The sequence below is a fragment of the Pinus tabuliformis genome, chromosome 3_1 (assembly GCF_031772625.1).
Source record: "Pinus tabuliformis cultivar Carrire ecotype Pingquan chromosome 3_1, CPIR1, whole genome shotgun sequence".
Classification (NCBI taxonomy): Eukaryota; Viridiplantae; Streptophyta; class Pinopsida; order Pinales; family Pinaceae; genus Pinus; species Pinus tabuliformis.
In genome coordinates this window covers 863,730,661-863,756,915 of record NC_142301.1, presented here as the reverse complement: position 1 = coordinate 863,756,915, position 26,255 = coordinate 863,730,661, and positions in this window count along the sequence as shown.

Genomic DNA, 26,255 nt, shown 5'->3' with positions numbered 1-26,255 from the left:
CTTCCATCCATTTTTCATTGATTCATTTGAAAATTGTTTGGAAATTTTTCCTTCAAGGAAAATTGTCAATGATTTAACATTTGTACATAACACTAACAAATTTTTTCAGGTCAAAGAATCTAAAAGTTCATCTTCACAATCTGGCCTGTTATCTCTTCCTTTGAACATTTCCCAATTTTTAATAGAAATCCATCCAGATTTTTATGATCCAATTGGTAGTCAATTGGAAAGGAAATTTCAAAAGAGAGAGATTTCAATTAAGTTCCTAACAATAACTGTACATTCTGATTTCATATTTATTTTCCTTAGTTTAGTCAAATCTGCATTTTTATTACTAACATTTGAACTGTACATAAACGCGGGAATAAAAATGAGAGAATGGTTACACTGGAAATATGACTATACCTAGTCATTTTCATGTATATGGTTAGAATAGGAGTAGAATTAATTTAGTTAGTTTGTTTTATGTAGCTAATTTATTTTCAGCAGTTCTGTAGATTAGAAATAAAACAAATCAATCAGCCATTCTCATACATGTTCAGTGAAAACATTTTTTCCCTATCAGAAAATTTTAATTCTTGCTTTCTTTTCTAAATTTCTTACAACAATACCTCTACTCTGCCTATTTTGAATAATCTCTTGATTAAATTCAATTAAAGTTGCGCTTGGTATCGATTGCCTCAAAGCCACTTTTCTTTATTTCGAGATTTCCTTCTAAGATTTTCTTTTGAAATTTATATGGTAAGGATTTGAGGATATAAAAGCTTCATGATCCCATTATCCCATGAGATGTATGATTGACTATGATAAGCCTAATTGTAATTCAATCATTAACAGTCAATCTAATCTATCACGGTAATCATATGAAGTTCATATTATATTCCTCGGAATTTGCCAAAAGTTGATCTTAAGGATGCCCATTTTGTCGAATGCACACATTCAAATCTGTTTTGATATTTTTCTACAATTAGTGGCTTAATCTCATTCTAATCTTTAGTTTATTATCTGATGCTGTAAAATGCATCATCTTTATTTACTGAAGGCATTATTGAACAGTCACTATAACAATACAGATTTTTCTCAAAGATTAATTCGCAATGAGCAGAGGTAATAAATTGTTGTTTCACTTCGAAAGGGAAGCATAGCTTAATATTTATTTCTGGTAAATTTTATATTCCATGAACATGAATGATTGATTTCAGTTAGGCTGATTGCACACTTAGAATTAGAATAAATACTGAGATGATTTTAATCAAAGGAAGAATTTGAAGATTTATCAGGTAAAATTTACAGACAAATTCTTTTCAGGTACGCATTTACAACTTTATTTTCACCCATTATTCGTTATGTTTTTCTTAGCTTATTTTTTATTTATGTTCTGTTTTATTTGCAGGTTTTTATTTCTTTTCAAAATATGAAGTAAGCAGCAAACTCATTTTAAATTTGCAAACAGGTTCAGGGAAATTCAATTCTGATTCATTAGAGTTTAAGCATTTTTTTAGCTTTTCTTTCATTCATTAGAAAACCCAATTGAAATTTCAAGAAATATCATAAGACCATTCGCATCACAACATTTCATCAGAAGTAGCTCTTAGCATTCATTTTGATCACAAATTGTTCATTAAAGACCTCCGATGTATTATCTTACTCATATGTCATATTGCATTTCGCTTATCGGAGCTTTCCAAGTGAAGTATACTTCCATGAATATGAATCGCCTATCTCCAATAATCGACTTTACCGATATTGCGATAAACACATAATTCCGGACCCGATATGAAATTCAAATCAAATTCATAAAATATCGTGTCCGTTCAATCGCAATAATGGTAGGAGTATAACTTTAAAGGAGGCCGATGTTTCGGATCCGATATGTTATCAAATTTTCAACATAAAATTATCGGGTCCACTCTTCATCACATATCGGCATATTGAGAATTGTTAAATCGTGCGCATAACATTGCCGATCGCGATCGCCGATTAGCCACGTCATTCATCGCATATCGGCATCACAACAATCACATTGTGTTACATCGGGTGCTTAAGATTGCCGATCGCCGATTTACGTCATCCATCGCATCGCCGATATCGCAATCGCTTCCTTGCAGTTTTATTTATGACCGATATCTCGGATCCGATATGTTATTAAAATCCCATCATAAAAAGTTATCGGGTCCGCTCTTCATCGCATATCGGCATCGCAAAAAATATATTGTGTTACATCGGGTAACCAAAATTTGCCGATTTCCGATTAGCTACGACTTCCATCGCATCGCCGATATTGCAATCATTTCATCACATTCTTACGCTCACATCACCTCTCTGAATCTACAATGTGTATTTTGCAATATGGGAAGCACGATGCAATTTATTCTCTGATCCCCGATATAATATTTCTTTAATGATGCGATCGCTTCATTTCATTGCACATGTTCTTATCGGCAATTTGCCATTGCAATCTCCGATGCAATAGCTTCCAATGCATGCCTATGAGCCATTAACATTTAATCGATATATGGCATAGCAATAAAGGTGAAGTTCTGCAGATTAAATTTGAAGCGTGGTGAAGAAACATGTTATGTGAATCATCCGATACGGCAATGTGTTATTTTAAAAGCGAGCTTGGGTAACCACTATGGTAAGAAAGCAGTTAATGACCAATTTGCAGCATATCCAAATTATTTCAATTTCTCATACATTTTAAGTTTTAAATATATAATTCCATAATTTAAAATGGAATTCAAGACCTTTATCTTCATATTTAAATTTTATTATCTTGGATTTGGTCTTGATTCTGAACAATTTATCAAATCATGGAGTTTATATGAAACATATAATATTTTGAGGAATACTTATTACTGCAAATTCTCATTCTCATCTCTGATGCATTTCTTTTATTTCAATTCCCCTGAGCACTAAGCATTCTATTTTGACATTTTACTGCTTGCTTTAGTTTAAATAAAATAAACAATGATTTTGGGTTATAGGATTTTGGTTAGTTTGACTTCTTCAAGTTTTTAATGTTAATTAAAATAAGGAGTCAGCTAGTTTGGAGAAATTGATACTTTTCAGGTATGATCAAAAGCAATGGTAAGATTTATGTGCCCACTTTCATTAATTTCCATTTCATCATTCTAGATCCATTTTTGTTTTTTTTAAATTATGCTGATATAAAACTCTGTTTTGCAGTTCTCCATTTAAAGCTTTCAATCCTCTGCCAGATCATATTTTCGAAATCCATACTCTTCTCCTGGCTTAATTTCATGAAGCAGCGATGATCTTCCATGAAACAGCTACACCAGGAATTTTCTGAACCTTTAATCTGTTTCTTTAAGCATTCCTTTTCTTTTAGAAAATGATTAAGAAGATGCTTGGGAACAAGAAGACTCATATCAAACAGAAATTATTCATTGTGGCTGAATTTTACGATCACTGTTATCTAAAAGCCTAAAGCATTCACAACTCTGCAAGGTATGTTTTTCTAGATCTCAACATAAGAAGGAATGATTACATGCTTATTTTCTTTTTCTTCATATTGTTAGAGACATTGGTATAAACATTCTTATTTGAATTTATCATGCGAGACTTGGATTTTCCTTTCCATTTTTAGAGATTTCTTTGTTTTTATTTTTGTTCGCTGATTTCTTTTCTCATTTTAGCATAAGAATTCTTTTCCTTTGGATTTCAATTTTAATTTTGGTGAATTTGTCAGTATTTATATGGAAGGCCTATTGGTTACCTAACAATGGTCAGGATACATGGAGAAAAATTGTTAATAGTCACCTATTAGCTCTTCTTAAATCTCTTAATGAAGTTTGATTTTCTTGTTATAGAGGTAGACATACTTAAGGAAGAGATTACCAATCAAGAGAAGTTGGCAAAGTATCATAAAATCTGAAAAATTTCTTTTTCATCAAATTGTAATCATTTTGAGATTTCAAAATTTCATTAGGATCTTTCAGAGTTCTATTATCAGTCAAGAAAAGTTATTTTTAACCAAGTAAAGACACTTTACAGCAAAGCACCTTTAACTCTGAAATTGTCATTCTTAACTCTTAAGGAGTCAATGATTCTCCCTGTCCCAAAGAGTTATTTTTCTAGAGAATAATCCAGAAATATATTTAAACTTAAAAGATAAGAGGTCTCATCGTGAGCCTGCTTACCATGATCATAGGGGAAAATAGGCTGACATTACCAACACTGCTAAACAAACCAGGGTAATGGCTTATGATTGCAAACAATTATAAGACAAGGGGTCTCATCACGAGCCAGCTTGTTCAGTCCAATTTTAACCAGTGAATGGCATTGTCAACTATCTGGCTACCATACTAGGACAATGGCTTTTAAGATTTAATATAAAAAAAATAAAAAAATAAAATAAAAATAAACATATATAAATGGATTTATCTCTAGATCAATAATTCTTAAACAGATGGGATTCTGAATCATTTATGATTAAAAGGTGACCCTGTCGAGACTATAGATGTTTGCTGGCAACAGTGGCTCTACCTGTGACAAATGAGTATATCTTAAAAGCTAAGCTGTAAAGTTACCCCTGCTTTATCCCTTCAGCTAATTAATGACTGATATAGAGTTTTGAAATATTTTAATTTATGAGAAATTTTAAGAAAAATTACAGTTAGATGATTCTTACTTTTAGTCAGACTAATGAACCTAGTCAAGCATTTCACGCAATATTTTCTCTTCTTTAATTATTTTTACTTTAATTTTAGGAAAATCTCATTCATAACAAAAAGAGATAACTGGTTCTTCTCCCGTGTGTCGCCAATTGTTGTGGTAAAAACACAACACCCCCCATTATTGATGCGTCCGCTTCGAATAATGGGGACCCTTTCTATAAAAATTTTGGCTAAGCACCTTTTTGATTTTTATTTTAGTTAATTGCCCTACGCTTTCGTTAATTTTTAGTTTTCTTTGGATTCTTGTTTTGATTGCTTTGTTAGAATCGATTTTTTATAAGCTTCCCATTGACGCTTGTTTCGCCTCATTTGGTCAACTGGTTTGAAAATGGCACTCCTTTGAAGTCTCATCATTTATCTAGCCTGGGTTAAAATTGCATAAAATGTACAATATTGCATTTTGTAAATAAATTAGTTCAATAAGGCATTCACTTTAAATATTAACCTGTAGCGAGTTTTTACTAACATTTTTCATTTTTAGATATGCAGCCAAATTATTAATTATCAGGATTTTAAGAAATTCACTCCAATTTCCAAATCAAATCCTAATCCCAAAATCCAAACATTCAAGTGGCTGTAGTTTAGATAATTTCACAACTCAACTAAAATTCTTTAAAATAAAATAAACCAAAATAAAAAATTAACTTTTAATATTAAATCTTAAATTAATTAAATTAATTATTATTTAAAAATATAATTAATTTAATTAAATTAAAATTTAATATATGAAAAATATAAAAAATCAAAAAACATATCGCATCGGGACTTTTGTATTAACACAGTTTTAAAAACCTCATTACCCTTCCCGATGCGAAGTGCCGATAAGCGAAAATGGAATATCGCATCGGGGAAGTTCATTAGCACATTTTTATGAACCCTTCCATTCTCCCGATTGCCGAAATTTTGAAAACCCCCGAAAGACATGTCGGCATGACGCATTAAAGCGAAGTTTAAAAGACAAAAATTCAATGCGATATCGGGTTGGAACTCTTGAAGTCTTGTTCGCAATACACATCATAACACCCATAACCCCGATGCGATATCGCATCGGGGAAGTTCACTTGATACGTTTTAATGATCCCCGCCATTCTCCCAAGTGCCGATGCGAAAACGAATAAAAACAAGTTTTATAAGTGGTTCAAACGACTTGTTTTCATGGACTCTTACGTATGATGTAGGTTAGTTATTTAACGTATATGGTAAGTTTTGGTATTTTATATATATATTAGATATGTTAATATGGTTGAGTTGTATTTGCAATATTAATTAGTTTATATTAATATATGTAATGTATTATATTATTTAAAATAAAATGTAATGTATTATATTATTTAAATTAATATATAATATTTGATTAATAAATTTTATATTAATCAGATCAATTAATTAATAACATTTAATTAATTTGATTAAATTAAAATTTAAATATCATTTAGATTAATAATAATTAGTTTTTTTTAATTAGATTAATATTGATTAGTTTTTAATTAAGAATGGATTTGTTTATAAATCATTAGTTAGTTAAATTAATAAATAGTTTAGTTTATAATTAGCAATTAAATTAGAATTAATTAGGGACTAATTTAGGATTTAATTTTTAATTCAAATTCTCATTTTTTTTTAGCCCAGCAACAGAATTTCCAGATTTACATCAGATTTGACCCATCAACTTTGGAAGCTCATAAATTGAGTTCTACTTGGCCGAATGAGGCCCAGGACGGCTCATTGGAAAGAGAAAATCAAGGAGAACATTTTGAAGGAGGTTTCACCAACAGATTTGATCATTTATTGGGCCAAAAATCAGGCAGAAGATCAGGCTCCGAATTTTGAAAACAAAATCAATTTTCTGAGTTATTGTTTTCAATTTCATTTCTCCAAAGCCTCTTCTAATTGCAGATCCATTGGTCAATGATATCATTTACCAATCAAACCATTCCAAGCATCAATACAGAGCTTATATTTTGTTTTTAATTATTTATTTAAATAGAATTTGATTGGATTGGATTTAATTCCCAGAAATGATATTTTGATTGCATTTTAATTTATTTTGATTTCTTTTGCAGGAAAACAGTGGAAAAGATATGGAGAAAAGGATTTCAAGCAATGAGAATGCTCCAGCAATTGAAGATCAGAATTAGGAGCAATTAAAATTATATTTGGCAGATTTCTCTTCAACAAACTCTCCTCTCCAAAAATTCCTTCACAAATATTATAAATAACAGATTGCAGAATGTAAAAGGGGCTGCTCTCCTCTGCAATTTTAGAGATTCTAAAAGCACTATTGTAATTGGAATTTAGAGTTGTAGGAGGGAGGAGTAAAAAATCTCAGATCTGGGGATTATTGAGGATTTTCCCTATGTATATTGAATTATGCATGAAGAACAAAGCTTGCACTATTGTGGCTCTAGTTTTGAAGGCAGAAGTTCAAGCAATGTAAAGGGCTGTTGGAGACCAAGAACAGAGAAATGGATGCAATAAATTGGTATTTCTAATACTACTGTTTTAAATATCAGTTTCATTTCTTATAGTGACAGGGATGTCTCATTTTATTCATGTTTGTGCACTATTGTCAATATGGGTAATTTGTCTCAATCTTGTTATTATGTATCTCTGTTTTTTTTATGGATTAATTTCTGATTTCTGAGTAACTATTTACTCAGAAATCTGTCTTATTAAAACTAATTTATTGAGTGGTAATATGTTGTGAACTATTTCCACATATTATTGTTTAGTTATTGGGTTTGCTGATTTGATAATCAATATCATTTATGTGAACTACTTCCTGAGTGTTGTTGGTTTATTATTTCAGTAAAAAGGTCTCAATAGGATGTGTTTTGATATCCATAATATCAGTTAATTGAACTACTTCATTAACTTGATATTAATTATAAACAAGACATATCTAAATCCCAATACTTTAATTATCTTGCTCTTAGTTGGGTTAGATCTATATCTGCCTAATTAAGATAGGATTTAGATTAGTTTCTTTTGCTTGCATCATAGAATAAGCTTGCATTTAGAGTTAATTCTACATTCTTTTAAGTCCTCTCCTCAAAGAGGCAAAACTTTAGTTGTGGCTTGGCTGAACCCAAATCAGCTTAAGGGTCATTCTCTTGCCTGATCAGCAAGAAGAAGTGATCTGATGTCCTTGTCTATTGGTAGTTAAAGATACATTATAAACCAATAGCAATAGGGAGAAGGTAACTGGACCTAGATGAACAGTCGGAGCCACCACACCAAACGGAAAAGGAGCTGCTTTTAAGGTCCGGACCGGGTGGTTATCCCCCAATGTTGTTGCAGCGATTTTCGAGGCATCAACAGGTTTATAAAACTTTATTAATATCTTTTAATAAACAATTAAAAAACTTACAAAACACTTTTTAAAATTTTATTAAATGATTAGGATTTAGGGTTTATGATTTTGGTTTTAGGGTTTAGCGTTTAGGGTTTATGTTTTATAACACCTTAGTAAATTCTTTTAATAAAAACTTAAATAAAAGTTACAAAATTATTTTTATTAGATCATAAAATTCGTATGTGTTAGGGTTTGGGGTTTAGGGTTTAGTGTTTAGGTTTTAGGGTTTAGTATTTATAACACTTTAGTAAATTATTTTAATAAACACTTAAATAAAGGTTACAAAGCGCTTGTTAGAATGTTATAAAATTTTTAGGGTTTTAGGTTTAGGGTTATAACACTTTATTAAATGCTTTTAATAAACACTTAAAAAGGGTACAAAAATGTCTTTTAAAATGTTATAAAATTCTTAATGCTTAGGGATAGGGTTTATTGTTTAGGCTTTGTGATGTATAACGCTTTGATAAGTTCTTTTAGTAAGAACATAACAAAAAAGTTTCAAAAAGCTTGTTAAAATGTTATAAAATGCTTAGGGTGTAGGCTTTAGGATTTACAATTCTATAAATTGTTCGTGGTTTAGAGTTTAGGGTTTATAACACTTTAGTAATTGATTTTAATAAACACTTAAAAAAAAGTAAGAAAATGCTTGTTAAAATGTTATAAAATACTTAGGGTTTAGAGTTTAGGCTTTACAGTTTAGGGTATTTGTTTTAAAATGTTATAAAATGTTTACGGTTTAGAATTTAGGGTTTAGGGTTTAGTGTTCACAAGATGTTAGTAAATTATTTTTATAAACATTAAAAAAGTTACAAAACAATTTTTAAAATGTTATAAAATGCTTAATGTTTAGGGTTTAAGGTTTACGTCTTATAACACTTCAATAAATTCTTTGAATAAACACTTAAAAAAAGTTACAAAACACTTTTTAAAATGTTATAAAATTCTCAGGGTTTAGGGTTTAAAATATTATAAAATTCTTAGGTTTTAGAGTTTAGGGTTTAGGGTTTATATAAATTTAGTAAATCCTTTTAATAAAAACTTAGAAAAGAGTTACAAAACACTTGCTAAAAAGTTATAAAATGCTCAGGGTTTAGGTTTGAGGGACACTTTAGTAAATTCTTTTAATAAACACTTCAAAAAAAATTACAAATCTCTTGTTAAAATTTTATAAAATTCTTAGGGTGTGGGTTTTAGGGTTTATGGTATATAACACTTTAATAAATTCTTTTAATAAACACTTAAAAAAAGTTACAAAGTGCTTATTAAAATGTTATAAAATATTTACGGTTTAGGGTTTTAAAATGTTACAAAATGCTCACGAAATTGTAATAAAATTCTTAGGGTTTAGGGTTTATAACATTTAGTAAATGCTTTAAATAAACACTTAAAAAAAGAGTTACAAATGCTTGTTAAAATGTTGTAAAATACTTAGGGTTTATGGATTGGGGTTTAAAATGTTATAAAGTGCTTATGGTTTAGGGTTTAGGTTGGAGGTGTGGATATTAGGGTTTAGGGTTGATGGTTGGTAATGCTTTAATAAATTCTTTTAATAAACACTTACAAAAAACTTAAAAACCCATTTTTAGGGTTTAGGGTTTTTTTAGAATTTAGGGTTTTTTATGGTTTATGGTTTCTTAGGGATTTTAGGGGCTAAGATTTTTCAGGTTTTAGGGTTTGGGGTTTAAGGTTAAGGGTTTAGGGATTAGGGGTTTAGGTTTTACAAAACTTTAGTAAATGGTTTTAGTAAACACTTAAATAAAAGTTACAAAACACTTTTTAAAATGTCATAAAATCCTTAGGTTTTAGGGTTTGGGGTTTAGGGTTTAGGGTTTAGTGTTTGGGTTTTGGAGTTTAGGTTTTAGAGATTTTAAGACCTTAGTAAATTCTTTCAAGCTTTAGTCTTTACGGTTTAGGGTTTATAAGACCTTAGTAAATGATTTTAGGGTTTATCCTTTAGGCTTTAAGCATTAGGATATAGGGTTTGGGGTTGATGTTTTATAACACTTTAGTAAATTATTTTAGTAAAAACTTAAATAAAATATATAGAACGCTTTCTAAAATTTTATAAAATTCTTAGTGTTTATGGTTTACCGTCTGGGGTTTACGGTTTAGGATTTAGGGTTTCGGGTTTAGGGTTTAGGTTTTAGGGTTTATGGTTTAAGGTTTATGATTTATGATTTATAACTCTAAAGTTAAAAAATGCTTTTTAAAATATTAAATAAAATAGCGTTTAGGGTTTCGAGTTTAGGATTTATAACGCTTTAGTAAATTTTTTTAATAAACACTTAAATACAAGCTTAAAATGATATAAAATGATTAGGGTTTAGGTTTTAGGGTTTGGGGTTTTAGGGTTTAGGGACACAAGTTTATGGTTTAATGTTTACAACAATTTAGTAAATGTTTTTAAGAAACACTTAAACAAAAGTTACAAAACACTTTTTTAAATGTTGTAAAATGTTTAGGGTTTAGGTTTTAGGGTTTATAACACTTTAGTAAATTCTTTTAATAAACACCTAAATAAAATTTAGAAAACACTTTTTAAAATGTTATAAAATACACAGGGTTTAGGTTTTAGGTGTAGCGTTTGGGGCTTGGTGTTTAGGCTTTATAGCACTTTGGTAAATTATTTTAATAAACACTTAAATAAAAGTTACAAAACAATTTTTAAAATGTTATAAGATGATTAACGTTTAGGGTATAGGGTTTATGTTTTCGGTTTACATTTCAGTGCTAGGTTTTAGGGTTTATAACAATTTAGTAAATTATTTTGTTAAAAAGTTAAAGAAAAGTTAGAAAACACTTCTCAAAATGTTATAAAATACCTAGGGTTTAGGGTTTATGGTTTATAACACTTTAGAAAATGTTTTTAATAAACACTTAAATGAAAGCTATTAAACGCTTTTTAAAATGCTATAAAATGATTAGTGTTTAGGGTTTGGGGTTTGGGGTTTAGGTTTTAGGGTTCATGTTTTAGGACTTATGGTTTATAAGGATTTAGTAAATTATTTTAATAAAAACTTAAATAAAAGCTAAAAAACTCTTTTTAAAATGTTATAAAATGCTTAAGGTTTATGGTTTGGGGTTTAGGTTTTAAGTTTTATGGTTTAGAAGGGTTCAGTAAATGATTTTAATAAACACTTAAATAAAAGTTACAAAACACTTTTTAGAATGTAATAACATTCTTAGAGTTTAGGATTTAAGGTTTAGGGTTTAGGGTTTATAAAACTTTAGTAAATTATTTTAATACACATTGTAATAAAAGCTACAAAATGATTTGTAAAATGTTATGAAATGATTGGGGTTTAGGGTTTAGCGTTTAGGGTTTATGGTGGTTTAGCATTTATAGTTTATGGTTTATAAGACTTTAGAAAATGGTTTTAATCAAGGCTTAAATAAAAGTTACAAAATTCTTTTTAAAATGATATAAAATTCTTAGGGTTTAGTGTTTATGGTTTGGCCTTTGGGATTTAGGGTTTTAGGTTCATAAGACCTTAGTAAATGCTTTTAATAAAGACTTAAATAAAAGTTCCAAAACAGTTTTTAAACTGTTATAAAATGCTTACGGTTTTGGGTTTTGGGCTTTGATTTTGGGTTTTAGGTTTAGGGTTTAGGGTTTAAGTTTCAGGGTTTATAACACTTTATTAAATTATTTTAATAAACACTTAAGTAAAAGTTACAAAATGGTTTTTTAAATGCTATAAAATGCTTAGGATTTAGGGTTTAGGCTTTAAGGTTTAGGGTTTCAAGTTTCCAGTTTAGATTTTATCGTTTAGTGTTTATAACACTTGAGTAAATTCTTTTAATAAACACTTAAATAAAGGTTATGGGCTGATTTTTAATATGATATAAAATGCTTAGTGTTTATGGTTTAGAGTTAAGGGTTTGAGGTTTATTGTTTGGGATTTAGGGGTTAGGGTTTTGAATTTAGGGTTTATAACACTTTCGTAAAATATTTTAATAAGCACTTAAATAAATCTTACAAAATGCCTTTTAAAATGTTATAAAATGCTTAACATTTATGGTTTATGGTTTAGGTTTTTGTAGTTTAGTGTTTAGGGTTTAAGGTTTAAGTTTTAAGGTTTATAACACTTTAGTAAATTGTTTTAATAAACACATAAATAAAACCTATGAAACACATTTAGGGTTTACGGTTCTGGTTTTATGGTTTAGGGTTTAGGGTTTAGGGTTTTATGTCTAGAGTTTAGGGTTTAGGGTTTAGGGATTATAACACTTTAGTAAATGCTTTTAATAAACATTTAAGTAAAAGTTACAAAACATTTTATAATATGTTATAAAATACTTAGGGTTTAGGGTTTACAGTTTAGGGTTTAGGGTCACGGGTTTATGGTTTATAGTTTAGGGTTTAGGGTTTATAGAACTTTAGTAAATTCCTTCAGTAAAAACTTAAATAAGAGTTAGAAAACGTTTTTAAAGTTGTTATAAAATTCTTAGGGTTTAGGGTTAAGGGTTTGGAATTTAGGGTTTAGGGTTTAGGTTAAGCGTTTGCTGTTTAGGCTTTAGGGATTAGTTTTTACAGTTTAGGGTTTATAACACTTTATAAAATGCTTAGGTTTTAGGTTTTGATATTTTCGGTTTACGGTTTAGGTTTTGGGATTTAGTGTTCATGGTTTCAGGTTTATAACACCTTAGTAATTTTTTTAATAAATATTTAAATAAAAGTTACAAAGCACTTTTTAAAATGCTTTAAAATTCTTAGGGTTTAGTGTTTAGGATTTTGGGTTTAGGGTTTAGGGTGTAGGGATGAACCACCCCACCTTAAGGGGGTCTCTGATGCTACATATTATACATAATGCATTCATCATGTGGAGCCTTGAGGAGTTATGAGGAGAAATAAATAAAAGGAACAAGGTCTATGAAGAAGGGTGGAAAAACAAAGGTTGTGGTATCTCACGTACCGCAATTTTCTCCCTCCTACACTCACATACCAAGCTGTGGTCTTCCCTTATTATAGATAGTCGTAAAATCCTTAGGGTTTATGGTTTAGGGATTAAGATTTTGTGTTTAGGGTTTAGGATTTAGGGTTTATAATATTTTAGTAAATTCTTTTAATAATAACTTAAATAAAAGTTACAAATAGTGTTTAAAATGTTATAAAATTCTTAGGTTTTAGGGTTTAGGGTTTATAACACTTTAGTAAATGTTTTTAATATACACTTAAATAAATGTTACAAAACACTCTTTAAAATGTTATAAATTAATTAGGGTTTAGGGTTTACGATTGATAACACTTTAGTAAATTGTTGTAATAAACACTTAAAGAAAAGTTATAAAAAAATTTTAAAATGTTATAAAAGGCTTAGGGTTTAGTATTTAGGGGTTAGTTTTTTTGGTTTAGGGTTTAGTTTTTATGGTTTATGGTTTGTAACACCTTAGTAAATTATTTTGATAAAAACTTAAGTAAATGTTACAAAATTCTTTTTAGAATGCTATAAAATTCTTTGGTTTTAGGCCCCTATACTACTAGGGTAACCCCTTATTTTTATTAGTGGAACCCACTTATTATATTGATGTACCCATGTAGTGCCCATATTGTACTGTTGTGCCCCATAGAAGCCCACTATTGTTATTATTGTGCCCTTACATTCTTATTGTTATGTTGGCTCTAATTATATTATGACCCCTTAGACTCCTATATATAGAAAGGTTGTCTTTTCATTTGTATCATCCAAGAATTGTTCTTATATGTGATGTAATGGCTGTTTCGCCCCTCAAAGAGGTTGAATTCTAAGGTGTTCAACTATCTTTTCTATCTTTTTGTGAGCTGGTTTCATATCATTTCGTATCGAAGCTTTGGATTCTAGGGTTTTGCTACTTCAAATAGGTCATCGTGGCATTTTCGCTATAACTTTTTTCTGCGACGTTTCAGAAGTGAAAACAAAACCCCATTTCAGAAAAAATTTCACGGAACCTCAGGTCTAAATTTCAGAGCTTTTCGCACTATGTTTGTGGAGATATGATCCAATGAAGTTGGTCTTTTTGCAGAATCCTGAATTACATTCCAAACAAGTGACCTGGGGAAAATCATCATAACCTTCTCTCTAAGCATGAGATTTAAATTTCGTAAGAAGGTACAGAAAGAGGATAGACTATAGTTTTTGGTATATATTTTTCAGATCCAAAAGGTCGAAATAGTGACCCGTGGCACGTCGTACAACTTTTCTCTACTGAACTAGTCTATTTTCAGGTCACTATGGGAGATTTAGCATAACTCTTCCTTAGAGAATCCAATTTGGATCAAACTGGTGGCATTGGAAAGAGGACTCATAGGGATACTGCAAGTTGCAATTTCAGAACTGGAAGAACCAAAATTACAAAGTTATATTCATTTCACGATAAAGCTCCTAAAATCAATAAAATATGATATGAGGAAGTTTGATGGCAAGGATTTGGTAAATTGGATACTTCAGATGGAGCAATATTTTGATCTACATGGTGTACCACTGTTACAAAAGGTATGTATTGCATCTTCATATTTAGAACCACATCAATTTTTATGGCATAAATAGCTTTGTTCTCATAAACAACTTGTTACGTGACCAATTTTCACGGAAGAAATGATAGCACATTATGAGGATACAAAGAGAAACACCTTCATTAGAGAAACACCACAAAAATTGGAAAGAGTAAAAAGGCTTTGTTACATAGTGGAAAGTAACATTATGGCAACAAGGAAGTCTACCCCTCACAACTATGAAGATGGAAGTGTTATTTCTCCTAGCCTTCCACAACCTACAAGGGTTACACCACAACAATTGGAAGAAAAAAGAGAAAAAGGGCTTTGTTACAATGGTGGTAGCAAATGCACTAAAGGTCACAAGTGTGCTGAGAAGAAATTCTTTTACATAGATTACGAAGAGGAGGAAGAAAAGGATCAAGAAACATCAAAAGAAGTGGATATACGCCAGTACCCAACCCTAGAGAAGGGAGAAATGAATCAGACCATATCTTGTAAAGCATTGGCAAGAATTACAACTCCTAAAAATCTCAAGATAGAAGGACATATCAAGAAGAAAAAGGTGCAAGAAGTGAAAGATCACATCGAGAAATAAGAAATGAATCCAACCATATCTTTTAATTCATTGGTTAGAATTACCACTCAACTATCAGTATAGAAAGACATATCAAGAAGAAAAATGTTCAAGAAGTGAAAGGTCACATCGAACATCAAGAAATGAATCTGACCATATCTTGTGAAGGGTTGGAAGAAATTACCACTCCTCAAAATCTAAAGGTAGAAGGACATATCAAGAAGAAAAAGGTTCAAGCAGTGAAAGATCACATCAAGCATCAACAAGAAGTTCTCCAACTTTTAAAGGATAACACCGCTTTGGTGCAAAATCGAATGAAACAATAGGTAGATCAACATCGTAGTGAAAAATGTTTTGATGTAGGTGATTGGGTATTTTTACTGCTACATCTCAAGCAAGCTATTTATGAGAAGGAAATGTTGGCAATACTACAGGTGGTTAAGAAATGGAGACCTTACTGAATGGAAAGACAATTCAAGGTAAAAATGGATCATGATAGTTTTATAACAACTATTATCTTTATAAGAACAGAAAAAATGTGTCACAAATATGATGGATTATGACTTTGACATCATCTATAGAAAATGGAAGAAATTTTCTTTTGCAGATGCACTCTCAAGAAAGGATGAGGATGTGGAAGCATTGTTTTGTGCTATTTCTATTATCTAGCTAGATTGGATAAATGAAGCAAGGGATGAATGGAATAAGGACAAAGAAGTATGGCCATTTATACAAAAGTTGCAAAAGTTCCCAATTCAAACAATATTGCCAGAAATTGAAAAGGAAGGAAAAATCATATTGGAACCTGGAGCATCACAGAAACAAGAACCAGATAGCTACGAAATTGATGAATTCCAGAGTATCTCATCAAGTGGAAGAACTTAACCACTGAATATTCCACATGCGAGGACAAGAATTTTATACAGAAGCATCAAGAACTACTCAAGTGTTGAGGACAACACTTTTTGAAGGAGAGGGGCATGTTAGGCCCCTATACTACTGTGGTAACCCCTTATTGTTATTAGTACAACCCCCTTATTATATTAATGTGTCCATGTAGTGCCCATGTTGTTACTATTGTGCCCCATAGAAGCCCACTATTTTTATTATTGTGCCCTTACATTATTATTGTTATGTCGGCTCTAATTATATTATGACCCTTAGACTCCTATATATAGAAAGGAGATCTTTTCTTTTGTATCATCCCAGAATTATTCTTTAATGTAATGTAAAGGAGGTTTCCCGCTCGAAAAGGCTAAATTCTAAGTCGTTCAACTATATTTTCTATCTTTTTGTGAGCTGGTTTCATAACATTAGGGTTTAGGGTTTATAAGGCTCTAGTAAATTCTTATAATAAACACTTGAATAAAAGTTAAAAAAAAAATTAAAATGTTAAAAATTGCTTAGGGTTTAGGTTTAAGAGTCTAGGGTTTATAAGACTTTAGTAAATCCTCTTAATAAACACTTAAATAAAAGTTAGAATTTTTTTTAATATGTTATAAAATTCTTAGGTATTTAAGGTCTAGGGTTTATGGTTTGGGGTTTGGTTTTTAGAGTTTATGGTTTATACCATTTTAGTAAATGTTTTTAATAAACACTTAAATAGAAGTTACAATATTTTTTTAAAAATGTTAGAAAAATATTAGGGTTTAGGGTTTAAGGTTTAGGGTTTAGGGTTTTTGGTTTATAGTTTAGGGTTGAGGGCTTATAAAACACTTTTTAAAATGTTATAAAATCCTTAGGGTTTAGTGTTTAATGTTCACAGTATGAGTTTTAGGGTTTAGGGTTTATGATTTAGGGTTTAAGTTTTTAGGTTTAGAGGTTGGGTTTAGGGTTTATAAGAATTTCGTAAATTCTTTTAATAAACACTTAAATAAAAATTTCAAAAAACTTTTTAAAATTTTATAAAATGATTAGGGTTTAGGGTTTAGGGTTTGATATTTAGGGTTTAGTGTTTAGGGTTTAAGGTTTGGGGTTTTGGATTTAGATTTAGGATTTAGTGTTTAGGGTTTAAGGCTTAAGGTTTGGGGTTTTGGGTTTAGATTTAGGGTTTAATGTTTATGGTTTACAACATTTTGGTAAATTCTTTTAATAAACACTTAAATAAAAGTTACAAAACAATTTTTAGAATGTTATAAAATGGTTAGGGTTTAGGGTTTAGCGTTTGGGGTTTAAGGTTTAGGGTTTTTTTTATGGTTTTATGTTTAGGGTTTAGGGTTTAGGGTTTATGTCTTATAACACTTGAGTAAATTATTTTAATAAACACTTCAAAAAAAAGCTACAAAACACTTTTTAAAATGTTATAAAATGCCGAGGGCTTAGGGTTTAAAATGTTATAAAATGCTTAGGGTTTAGAGTTTAGGGTTTAGGGTTTAGGGTGTATAAAACTTTAGTAAATCCTTTTAATAAACACTTAGAAAAATGTTACAATACACTTTCTAAAAGGTTATAAATGATTACGGTTTAGGTTTGTGGGACACTTTAGTAAATTATTTTAATAAACACTTTGGAAAAAGTTACAAATCTCTTGTTGAAAAATTATAAAATTCTTAATGTGTATGCTTTAGTGTTTAGGGTATATAACACTTTATTAAATGCTTTTAGTAAACACTTAAAAAAGTTACAGAACGCTTATTAAAATGTTATAAAATGTTTAGGGTTTAGGGTATTAAAATGTTACAAAACACTTGCTAAATTGTAATAAAATGCTCACAGTTTAGGGTTTATAACAATTTAGTAGGTTCTTTAAATAAACACTTTAAAAAAGTTACAAACGCCTATTATAATGTTAAAAAATATTGAGGGTTTAGGGTCTAAAATGTTATAAGGCATTGATGGTTTAGGGTTTATGGTTTAGGATGGGGTTGTGGGTATTAGGATTTAGGGTTTATGGTTTATAATGCATAAATAAATTATTTCAATAAACACTCATAAAAAAGTTAAAAAATGGTTTTTAGGGATTATGACTTTTTGGGGTTTTTAGGGTTTATAATTTTTTAGGGTTTAGGATTTTTAGTGGTTTAGGGTTTTTTATTTTTTATGTTTTTTTTAGGGTTTTCAGGGTTTAGGGTTGGGGTTTAAGGTTAAGGGTTTAGGGATTAGGGGTTTAGGTTTTATAGAACTTTAGTAAATTGTTTTAGTAATCACTTAAATAAAAGTTCAAAACGCTTTCTAAAATGTTATAAAATCCTTAGGTTTTAGATTTTTGGGTTTAGGGCTTATGGTTTAAGGTTTAGATTTTGGAGTTTAGGGTTTATATTTTATAAGACCTTAGTAAATTCTTTCAAGCTTTAGGGTTTAGGGTTTAGGGTTTATAAGACCTTAGTAAATGATTCTAGGGTTTATCCTTTAGGTTTTGAGGGTTTGGGGTTTGAGTTTTAGGGTTTAGGTTTTATAACACTTCAATAAAATTATGAAACACTTAAATAAAAGTTATGAAACACTTTCTAAAATGTTATAAAATTCTTAGTGTTTAGGGTTTAGGGTTTGGGGTTTAGGGTTTATAAAAAATTATTAAGTTCTTTTAATAAACACTTACAAAAGGTTACAAAACACTTTTTAAAATTTTATTAAATGATTAGGGTTTAGGGTTTATAACAACTTCATAAATTATTTTAATAAACACTTAAATACAAGCTACAAAATTCTTTTTAATAGATCATAAAATGCTTAGGTTTTAGGGTTTATGGTTTGGGGTTTGGGGTTTAGGGTTTAGGGTTTAATATTTAAGGTTTATAACACTTTAGTAAATTATCTTTAATAAAACTCTTGTTAAAATGTTATAAAATTCTTAGGGTTTAGTGTTTAGGGTTATCACACTTTGTTAAATGATTTTAATAAACACTTGAAAATTTAAAAAAAATGTATTTTAAAACGTTATAAAATTCTTAGTGTTTAGGGATAGGATTTATGGTTTAGGGTTTTGGATTTATAACACTTCGATAAATTATTCCAATAATAACATAAAAAAGGGTTACAAAACACTTGTTAAAATGTTATACAATGCTTAGGCTTTAAAGCTTAGGATTTAAACCAACAACATATAGACATGAGAGTTAAACGCACGAGAATATATATATATATATATATATATATATATATATATATATATATATATATATATATATATATATATATATATATATATATATATACAAAATTGGACATAATTCATAGAACATTTTATACAACAACTCTATAAAATTAATTAATTAGATGTTAAAATAAATTCATGTTTCCAACAATAACCAACAAGGTGAGGTACAATATGTCTAGTGGAATTTTACGGAGATGTAAACGAATGTTTAGTCTACAACCCAACATTAGAGTCTATGAAATCATGATTAACACTTATTTTGTTTTGATCATGAGTTTCCTTTACTGCGCTTTCACCATTAGTGACCATTTCTTATAGCAACTTATTCAAATTTATCTTTAATTATACCATATTATCGTCCATTCCATTCATATTAGCATCCATTCCATTCAACTTAGCTTCCGCGCCATCCATCTTGACTTGCATTCCATTCATATTATCTTCCATGCCATTCATCTTGGCTTCATTTACCTTTAGTGAGAGTGAAATTTGTTGTACTTGGTCTGGTAATTTTGATATATCATGTTGCATTTCTTCCTCTTCTTCATGAGTTATGCTAGAGCTTTCAAGTTTCTTACTATGTGTTTCCATTTTCTTTCTTTGGGGAATTAATTAATGCTAATAATTCATCACTATTCCCTTTGAATTCCTTCAAACTAATTTTTCAAACTAATCTTATTCAAAATTTAAAAAGAACTACACAGTTTTTTTTCACTTTGTAAGAGCTTGATATTGAATCTGTTGTATCTCTATAACTGTGAACCTTGAATATCTCAAATATTGTCTTGCAGTATCCCTTTGAGTCCTCTTTCTAACCCCACAAGTCTGATCAATATTAGATTCTCCAAGGAATATTTATGCCACATCTGCCACGGTGACCTTATTATAGACTAGTTCAGTAGAGTGAACTTGTATGATGTGCCACATGTCACTATTTCTACTTTAGTACCAGAAACTAATACACAAAAAACCAAAGGTCGTCCTCTTTCTGAAAACTATTACGAAATTTCAATATAATGCTCACAACAAATGTTATGACAATTTTTCTCAGGTCACTTGTTTGGAATGTAATAGAGGAGTCTGCAAAAACCCTAACTTTGTCAAATCATATCTTTGAAAATTTAGTGGGATAATCTCTGAAATTCATACCCAATGTTTAGAATGATTTCGGCTAAAATGGGTTTTTTTAGTAGATTTTGAAACATTATAGAAACGAATTTCTAGTGAAAATTCCACGATGACCTATTTGGAGCAGCAAAACCCTAGAATCGAAAGCTCTAATACCAAATGTTAGGAAACCATCTCACAAAAAGATAGAAAGATAGATCAACGCCTTAAAATTTAGCTTCTTCGGGGGGGAAACCTCCTTTACATTACAAAAATGAATAATTGTTGGATGATACAAATGACTAAACTTCCCTTCTATATATAGGAGTCTAAGCGGTCACAATATAATCAAGCTGACATAACAGTAATAACATAAGGGCACAAAAATAACAATAGTGGGTTTCTATGGGGCATACTAATAACAATATGGGGACAATAATAACAATAAGGGATATAATGACAATAGTAATGGGGGAATCACTAGTATTATAGGGGCCTAACATGCACTTGGATGCCAACACTTTCTCTTTCAGCTTTTTTGTTTCCTTAATTATAGCACAATTTACAATTTTTGGTAGTTTTTCAGGTCCTAAACTTCTGGAGCCGTTTTGAGGCCCTAAATGACATTTTTTTGGGAAAAACAGAGGTGCGTTTGCACCCAAATCGCCTTGTCCATTTGTTTTTTCCCTCATTTTAAATATCTTCGAAATGAGATATTATGATGGCCAAACAAAGATCGTATACCAAGGTTACGACCCCATAAATTTGATGTACCAATTTACCCCAATGGGCCCCATAGTTTTGGCGCTTTATCTCCTCGGGTTATGTTTTTGGATGTTTAGGGTTTTACATTACTTACCAATAATAAATAGTTCTTCAAGAATCATTTTAACACAGTTAAGAGGCATGTAGCTGCCACACCTCTTCTTAGAGATAAGCTACCATTGCTCGAGCTATTTTATTTCCATTTTGTATGCAAACATCTTTCAGTTCTTTGATATTAATGACAAGAAGTTTTATTTCTACCTTAACCCTATGTTTATGTTTAGATTTGTATTTTGTTGTTGTCCTGCATAAGTCTGTATTATCGTAACATGCACTAGAAGTAAAGGAACTCCTCCATAGGACCACTACAAGAAGATGCCATAGTCTAAGATGTTGGCTAGTTGTATTGAGGGATTCTTGCTTCGAGACTACAATACATGGAGTTTGTTTTGAATTAGGACATCTTGAGGAGAATTAAAGCTCAGATCCCCTTTTAGGGAGTGCAAAACCATGTCACGAGGAGTGCTTGAAATGTGGATCCTTAGCTTAAAGACCATGCCACTTTGGAGGTGGCTTCCAATCACCACATGACACTTGTACATCTTCAATAAACTACCCTAATGTGGATATACACTAATAACTTATATTAGGTTGTTGTGCACTTGATCCATTTTCTATTATTTTCCTATTTGACCTATCTCATAAAAGGGGGAGTGTGTCCTCATTCTCCCAACTTAGTCACTAGATCATCCATATCTTCTTGACGTAGTCATATTCGAACCCTTTTTTTGTAACACAAGGGTTAAATCTTGGGTGAATTATTGGGAAGTAGGGTTTGTGTGAGATAAAATTAAGAGAAGTATCTCAAGATAGGAATTAACATGTTGAATGACCTAAGGCTTGTGAGATGAAACCTTAGAAAATAATTGGAGCACCTAATGCTAACGGAGCTTGTGTCATGCAAGTTTAAATAAATCTTGTTGAGGACTTTTTTTATGAGAGAAGATTCCAAATGTGATATTGGTGGTTTGATTCTAGCTTGTAGTGGAACCTTTGATGCATATAGGAGAACTTGGTGAGATGCCTTGATAGCCTACAATATCGTTCGCCAAAAATTGTAGATGGTAAATTCTCTAGCGAGGGTTTAGAAGGAGCTATATTGCTTTTTCTAGGGCGCACTAGAAATAAATGTTGTATAACATAGAATGTCTAAGGCATTGTATTTTATCGTCATTTATGTTGTAATATAAACTCTACCCTTGTTTTCTAAAATTGTGTGACATATTTCTAAGAATTTCACCTACATTTTGATTTATAATAAAAAATTAGGTATTTGGGAATTGAGAGTGATGCAAGCTGGGGGGAGTGAGTTGAAGTCACCATATGAGCCTCCATAATCACATGGAATTTGAATAATCCTTGTATTAACCATGGTAAATCCATTAGCATTTTTAACAAGAGTTCTCCCAAGATCACATTCATTCATTTGTAGCTTTTACCATTTAACATCCAACAAGATTGTTTTGAAGGATATAAAGTCACACTTAATTATATCTTCCAAATACCTGTATTGATTTTTAGAGACTTTGGATGTTCGTCACTTCTATATAAAATATTAATGACTTGAAATACTTTAGAAATCCTACTATTAGATGGTTTCATCTTTTCATCCATCTTTTTCATGTGAAATTTGTGGCCATTACACCACATAGCCTCGTAGTGTTTCAATTGTTTAATGTCAAACACGTTAAAAATGCATTCTCAATTGACAATAATATTTATACTTATAAATGATTCAAACTAAGAAAAAGACACGGAATATATATCAATATATTATTAAAACAAGCTAAATGGTATTATGGGATATCTTACCTGTTTATCTTTTAAACCATTTTCTAAATATATTTTCCTCTTTTTATTATTGGTATCTCTCTCATGCTCGATTGGTATCTCTCTCATGTTCAATTGTATTATTACATTTTGTCAATTACATTTTGAAACTTGTTTGTTTAAAAAATTTGAATTATATATTATTAAAAATCTAAATAGTATTGGGGGATATGCTTACCTGTTCATCTTTTAAACCATTTTCTAAATAAATTTTCCTCTTTGTATAATTAGTATCTCTCTCCTGTTCAATTGTATTATTACATTTTGTGAATTACATTTTGAAACTTGTTTGTTAAAAAATTTGAATTTTTTTGGCAAACAGTAGGGGAAGTGACAAGAGTTTCTCATCGTTGTTATATTCATCGAACTCTTCTTTGGCATAGGCTTATGTTTATCCTTTTTGCATCAAAGCTTCTTATTTTCATTACAATTCTAAAATGAGAGTTTTCCTTTTGTAATTTTCATTTATATTTTCCAATTCTTATTATGATAAAGGATTTTTGTAGGTTCTATTAGTTTTGTCTTGTTGTTGTTTCTTGGTTTATTATGGTTTGAAGAGGGGTGGTATTTATTTTTTTCGGGGTTTTAATGTTAACTTTCTAGGTTTTAAGGTTTTTTCTTTACAGATTAGGAATCCATAACATGTATGATAACTTTAAGAGTGTTATGAATCCACAAGATTTTGTGCATGGTTTTGTTTTGCATATTGAAGGTTGTTCATTGCAACTTAATGATTTTTTACATTGTGAAGGATTCTCATGTGTCTTTGTAATTGTGAAGATTGCCAATGGTTGGCCTTTGTAATCATGCATGATGTGTTATCATGAATGATAAATACTCTATTATTATGTATTTTACTTGAGTTTCGAAAATGTTGGGTATATGTTATAGTTTTACCGGATGAAATCTTGTGCTATGAAATGGCATTAAATCATTTATAGGATAATATAGAATTTTTAGATTTTGTATTAAATATAACATATAATATATATATATATATATATATATATATATATATATATATATATATATATATATATATATATATATATGAATTGTGAGACAATGTTTTTTCTTATAACATAGATTGTACTTCGTGACTATACTTGCAGGTCGATGGTGATGCATGCCCATATTCCCAGGAGATTCGATAAAGACAATGTAAGAATTTGCATTGAATTAATTATTATCTTGGCCATTTTCTAAATTATGAGGGTGGGACATGGACATATGGATGAGTGGATCCACGTACATTTTCAATAGGAGTCGGGAGAATCGATAAAGATAATGTAAGCATTTGCATTGAAGTAATTATTATCTTGGCAATTTTCTAAATCATGAGGGTGGGACATGGACATGTGGATGAGTGGATCCACGTGCATTTTCAATAGGAGCTCCTATTCTCTTTTTGTGTTTCATTCTCTTCATTGAGATTAACACTGTAATTTGGTTAAATATCGAATTTAATAAATGTTAAAGTTTAGATAACTTAAGTCAATTAGATTCGCTTTTAATCTTTTAAGGGAATTTGGTTAATATATATTTTGAATCAATTTTTTTTTTACAATTTTTTCTCCTCTATCATTAATTAAATTAAATATAAAAATTAATAAAAATTATTTTTTAGACAAATTAAATTAATTAATTTAAACTATCACAAAAAATAAACCATATAAATGAAATCAAATTTTTAACCATTCATGAATATTTACAAAAGTACTTATAGTTTGCAAAAAATGATGAGCATTTGTTATTATATTATATGGCTTGAACTTGTGAATAATTAGAGTTCTATTATGTTTTAATATAATTATCACACAACATTCACAATTAACCTTGGTTCATCTTTTTTTATTTTTAATATATAAGTAAATATTAGTGAGTGTTGTATTTCTCAAACTTTATACAATTTTATAAAATTTAGTTTAATATTAAAAATATATATTTTATGCTATTATTAATATTAATGTATTTTCAATTAGACCAATACAAATATTAAAAATGGAATAAATTTTAAATAAAGTTTATAAAATTATTATTTCTATTATTAATAAAATAAATTTAAAATCGTCTTAATAAAAGAAAGTTTAATATGATTATGACAACATGTAACAATGATCTAGTTTGTTATGAGAATTTAGCTAATGTACATTACCACTATTTTCGCAAAATTGTAATGAAATAGAATTGCAGTGCACTACAATTGTTAAAGAATAGCTTGCATAAGGAACGAGCTTCAAATCTAGGTTTTGAGTTTTAAATTGAGGTGATATTTCTTGTGAGAATTTAGCCAATGTACACTACGACTCTTCTTGCAAAATTTTAATGTAATAGAATTGTAATGCAATACGCTTGTTAAAGAATAACTAACATAGTGCAGTTTCAAATTGAGGGTTTGATTTTTAAATTAAGGTTTAGTTAAAAATAACGAGCATACATAATCATATTATGAAGTTGGAAGTAAATAACTCGTTGTTGTGAGTGATTGAATATTTTTTATAAAGAAGGGTTGGTATCTTTGAATATTACAATAATAATACAACAATAATAAAATTAATAAATTTTATATTGAGAATACAAATATTAAAAAAACAATTAATTAAAATAATAAGGATTAAGAATCTATATTTTTAAATAAAAATTAACATATTAAAGCATAACTCAGCCATATAATATTAACTAATATATTAAATCACAATCAATAAACATAGCACAAGAAACATAATAAAATAATCTTAATAAACATCCTCTATAAAATTATGTTTAAGTTTCATATATTATTATATATAAATACAATTATTAAACATATATTAATATATCAAAAATTATACATAATTAGAACTTATTCTAATATTAATAACAATTAAGCTATAATATTAACATCAATAAAATTGATGGATTATCATTAATATTCATAGATAATGTTCACAATACTTACATTTTACACATTAACAATAATAATAATCAAATATAATATTGAAAATACAAATATTAACATTAATGTTATTAATAATAAGGTTAATATATTGTTAATAATTTCATATAATAATTATTTATGTAATAATGTTAATAAATGTAATAATTTAATATATTTTATTAACTAGATGAAATTGTTAATGTGACTAACACAATCATTAATGGTTAACATTAATTAATTATAATTGATAATTTTCAATCTAATTAAACACTAAAAAATATAGTAGGTAGTAATTAATCATTTATTAATGTTTTAAGCCACATGAGCTATTAATAAATTTTTTATTAAATAATACATAAACAAATAATTTATGAAT